Below are 5,286 nucleotides of genomic sequence, written 5' to 3'. Positions count from 1 at the left end.
GTAACCGGGGACTCACTCACCTGTGAAAGGTGTGGTGCTGGCAGTGTAGAGCTGGTCGCCGATCAAACCCACAGTCCAGAAGCCCAATTCTGAAGACAGTAGGATATCTCCTTGTCGATGAACGGATTCTTTGCAAACTCCCACATCCCATTCTTTGCTTGTGCCCACGTCCACCTCCCAGTAACGCCGGCCAGAAGTGAACCGAGGGGAGCCCAGGACACACAATGCATAGTTGAATCTCTCCGCATGCTCTTCCCTATTCTGCTTGAAATGCCCACAACAGACATTCCTCAGGTCGTCAGAAATGATGAGATGGTTGTTGGCTGTGTCCACATTGAAGGTCACATCCACTGTGGAAAGAAAAACTAGTAGTTCAGCAAAGACACACTGTAGCCTCACTCATCCCTTCTACCGCAAAAACCCAAACATTTCATTTATTTTCACTCTTTTTATTCTACTTTTCTTCCCTAATCAGAATTTCCTGGGGTAACTTACTTGGTCCCCCATTTGTAACATTCTATACAAATGTTATGTATAGAATCCATGAATTTGTAATAGAAATTCCACTGGCATTAAGTTTGGATAATTTGTTTAAAGATTTTTTTTTTTTTTTTTTTTTGTCTAGAGAGAGTTGTCAAACGTATCCCTAGGAATCCCTGGAACCTTTCGTCTTGCATCCTTTCCTTATTTTGTATTTCTACCAATGCCTCAACTGGTATTTGTTCCCTTATCTTTCTCCTCTGCTCACAAATTTGTAGCCATCCCATAAGATGAAGGGTGACTTCCCACTAAGCTTCAGAGAAATGTGAGATTTGTGTGATCTCAGAAAAAGCCTCTTTTTTTTCAGTATCTACAAATGGTTTTATTAGAACACAATCCTAAACAGATCAATAATGAGCAGCGAGATTGAAGTGATAATAAAAAATCTCCCCAAAAAGAAAAGCCCCAGACCAAATGGATTCACAAATTCAAACAGACCTAAAAAGAAGAACTGGTACCCATCCTACAGAAGTTATTCCATAACATTGAGTTAGGGAGGATTCCCTCCTTCTCATTCTATGAAACCAGTATCACCATTATCCCAGAGCCAAGAAGGGACAAAAAAATGAAAACTACAGACAAATATCCCTTGTGAACATAAATGCAAAATTCTCAATAAAATACTAGCAAACCAAATTCAACAGTACATCAAAAAGATAATCCACCAGGACCAAGTGCGCTCTAGCCCAGGGCTATGAGGATGGTTCAACATATATGAATTAGTAAATGTGATTAATCACATAAACAGATGCAAACACAAAGACCATATGATCATACCAACAGATGAAGAAAAAGCATTCAATATAATCTGGCACCCTTTCATGATAGAAACCCTCAACAAACTAGGCATAGAAGGAACATACCTCAAAATCATAAAAGCCATATATTCTAAGCCTCCCCCTTTAGCCCTGTTTTTCAGAAGAGGGAGTCAGTCAGATAGGGCAGACTTTGATAATTTTTCCAGCTCTGACACCATATTTATGGTGTCCTATCTTTAAGCATTTAGATCTATTGTATCCAAGATGGTCCCCAACGTAAGGGGGAATGTTTATTCATCTATTGGGTAGGTGTTAGGATTGTTGGGGGCTGAAGATACATAATCTTGTTATAAAGAACAAGAGCTGGGCAGATTATTTAGGTCTCATGTCTTAAGATCTGTCTTACGTCCACAGTTGCCACCCTAAAGACTCAGTCCCTCAGCTGAAACTTATGCCCATCTCCTACTCTTCAATTCTCCCCACTCCAGTAGTGTTCCAGTTACATTTCCCTTGACCAGTCGCTGTCTCAAGCTATATACTCAAACTCATGTCCAGTTCTTTCAAATGCTTGAAACAAACATACTGAAACTGACTCTTGACTATTAAAATAAGGGAAACCAACCCCTTCCTTAACCCTGACTTTTCCTAATCTTCAGCTGCAAACCTAAGGTGTTACTCAATCCTATTTCTATTGTCCCAACTGCAATCTTTGGCAACCCACACAGGATCCTGAGTGATCTAACAATATCCAACAATAAGCTTGAATAAAATAGCAGCTACCTAGAGGTCATATTTTTTTGTGTCATAAATAACTTCTGAGGAATGTTAAATAATATCAATGAGCTACTCTGGAAAACAGTTTAAATTTCTTATAAGATTGAGCATAAACTTATCCTACAACCAGCAATGGTACTCCTTGATATTTATCCCAGAAAAATGAAAACATGACCAGAGAAAACCCTGTACAAAAATGTTCACAACAGGTTTATTTGCAATAGTCAAAACTGGAAACACCTCAAATGTCTGCAAAAAAGTGAATGGTTAAAAAAAAAAGTGGTACATCAAGCCTTCAAGCCATGGACCATGACTTGGCAATAAAGAATGAATTATTGCTACAAACAGTAACTAGGACAGATTATGCTGAGTGGAAAAGCCAATCTCAAAAGGTTACATGGCATACAATTCTATGTATACAGTCATGCATCACATAATGGCAGGGATATGTTCTGAGAAGTGTATTGTTAGGTGATTTCCTCACTGTGTAAACGTCACAGAGTATATTTACACAGACTTGGGTAGTATAGCCTACTACACATCTATACTACATGGTGTAGTGTACTGCTCCTAGGCTACAAACCTGTACAGCATGTTACTCTACCAAATACTGTAGGCAACTGTAACACAATGGTAAGTATATGTATATCTAAATATAGAAAAGGTACAGTAAGCATACGGTATAAAAGATAAAAATTGGTACAACTGTCTAGGGCACCTACCATGCATGCAGCTTGCAGGACTGGAAGTTGTTCTGGGTGAGTCAGTGAGAGGTGAGTGAACTGGAAGACCTAGGATGTTGCTGTATGCTACTGCAGACTTCTATAAACATTTTACACTTAAGCTACACTAAACTCATAAAATTTGTTTCTTTGTTATCCCTTGCTCTATTCAAAGCTTGTATATAGGAGTCTTCTCAAAGATGATGCTTTCTTATAATTTCACAAAGGATATTGGCTAGGGGATGTGGATTAACTCCAGGTGTTAGTTGGGCATCAAATCCAGTGGATGTTCCGAGGCCAAACTCAGGTTGGGAAAGAAGGTTCTGCCCTTGCCTTCAGTAAGGACTCCAGGCCCTGACCCTGTTGAGGACTCTACAGCAGGCACTGTTCTAAGTGCTTTGGAGTTCTAACACAGGCAGTCATTATGCACTCCTTTCCTCAACTTCTAGACTTCGTTATTCTTTAAGGCATTGGCATGCTCACTGGCAAAAAGAACAAAAAAATGCTGTTAGACTGTAGATTCCTGAAATAGATCCAGGCTTGGGGGAAAGGTTCAGGAATTTGGAAATTCATTGTAGAGAGGCTTTTAGCTTTTAGCAATGTGGGACCTAGATCAGGGCTTCATACTATTGACATTTGGGACCAGATCCTTCTGTGTTTGAAGAGGGCTGTCCACAAGAAACTCCGAGCTTACTGGTTGCAGCAGTTTCTGGGTTCGTGTCGGCAGAAGGTCTCTGCAACAGCTCAGGAGGCCCCCAACAATCCAAGATGTGATCGAGGGAGAAATTAACTGCTACACCTACCCTTCTCATGAGTCTCCAAACCTTTCGGGGCTTAATCCCTTCCAATGCATTTCTCCTTCTGGTTCTGCTCAGCAACCTCTTCCCATGGAGTCTCCGGTAGGTTCAGGCACCTTTCCTTCCTACCCTCTTCTGCTCTGTCTTTGTCTGTCTGGCTTTTTTTTCTCTTTTTCATCTAAAACTTTTCCTTCTTACAGAGACACTTTGGCTATTGGTGTCTCTGGTCAGCCATCTTCAATTTCTATTTTATTTAGAAGTGGTTTTTTTTAAATTTTCATACATGTGGAGATTTTACAGATAGTTTTTCTGTTACTGATTTCTCATTTAATTCTGTTGAGATTAAAGAACAAAGCGTATATTATTTTAACTTTAACATTAATGAGTTTTGTCTCATGACCACATACATCTACCTTGGTGAATGCTCAGTGTGGACACTAAGTAAAAATATGTTTTTTTTTCAGATGTTAGATAAAACTGGATACATACACATATGTATTTCTACCATTTATATAGGTCTATTCTCCTTATCATACCAATTAGTCTGTTGGGTCACATTAAAATTATTATTTTATTTATAATTTCAATAACACACTGAATTGATCTTACAAGAACTAAACAAGAAAGCATTTGCAAATTTATCTTAAGTTCAAAATATTTATTGGAAAAAAAATAAACAAAAGTCCCAAAGAAAAGAACATGAGAATATTTCATATTTGAAATGTAATTTTCCCTGATCAATATAATTAGTTATTAAATGACCCAGTTTTTTACTATATCTTTGTGTTATGCAGAAAAGTCCTTAGCTCAGATCATGAGCATGAAGTGAGTTCCCGCAGGTGATTCTGTGTTCACGGGTTTATTCCCCTTGCCCAGGATAATTTGGAGGACTGACAATGCCTGGATTCATCACAGGACAGATACTCAGGAAGCCTTAATCATCATCCATTTCATCTACAGGAGAGAAAAACGGGGGCAGTGGCTCCGCAGTAGGAATTTTCGTGAATGTGAAGACGTGGGACCCATCACTGAGGTTATAAAAGGACACGGTGCCCACATCCACGTCCAGGAAAATTCCCATTCGGTGTAACCGGGGACTCACTCACCTGTGAAAGGTGTGGTGCTGGCAGTGTAGAGCTGGTCGCCGATCAAACCCACAGTCCAGAAGCCCAATTCTGAAGACAGTAGGATATCTCCTTGTCAATGAACGGATTCTTTGCAAACTCCCACATCCCATTCTTTGCTTGTGCCGGCGTCCACCTCCCAGTAACGCTGGCCAGAAGTGAACCCAGGGGAGCCCAGGACACACAATGCATAGTTGAATCTCTCCGCGTGCTCTTCCCTATTCTGCTTGAAATGCCCACAACGGACATTCCTCAGGTCGTCAGAAATGATGAGATGGTTGTTGGCTGTGACCACATTGAAGGTCACATCCACTGTGGAAAGAAAAACTAGTAGTTCAGCAAAGACACACTGTAGCCTCACTCATCCTTTCTACCGCAAAAACCCAAACATTTCATTTATTTTCACTCTTTTTATTCTACTTTTCTTCCCTAATCAGAATTTCCTGGGGTAACTTGCCTGGTCCCCCATTTGTAACATTCTGTACAAATGTTATGTATAGAATCCATGAATTTGTAATAGAAATTCCACTGGCATTAAGTTTGGATAATTTGTTTAAAGATTTTTTTTTTT

At 39.7% G+C, this 5,286-nt stretch overlaps 1 pseudogene; it reads right to left on the bottom strand.

Annotated features, from left to right (window-relative positions):
* Positions 1 to 4,525: 4,525 nt before the first annotated feature.
* Positions 4,526 to 5,286, bottom strand: part of LOC105809249 — a 3,188-nt pseudogene continuing 2,427 nt past the window's right edge.

The sequence above is a fragment of the Propithecus coquereli genome, unplaced genomic scaffold (genome assembly GCF_000956105.1).
Source record: "Propithecus coquereli isolate 6110/MARCELLA unplaced genomic scaffold, Pcoq_1.0 Scaffold193, whole genome shotgun sequence".
Classification (NCBI taxonomy): Eukaryota; Metazoa; Chordata; class Mammalia; order Primates; family Indriidae; genus Propithecus; species Propithecus coquereli.
The sequence above is the reverse complement of the archived record's forward strand: the minus strand, read 5'-3'. Positions and strand labels throughout refer to the sequence as shown.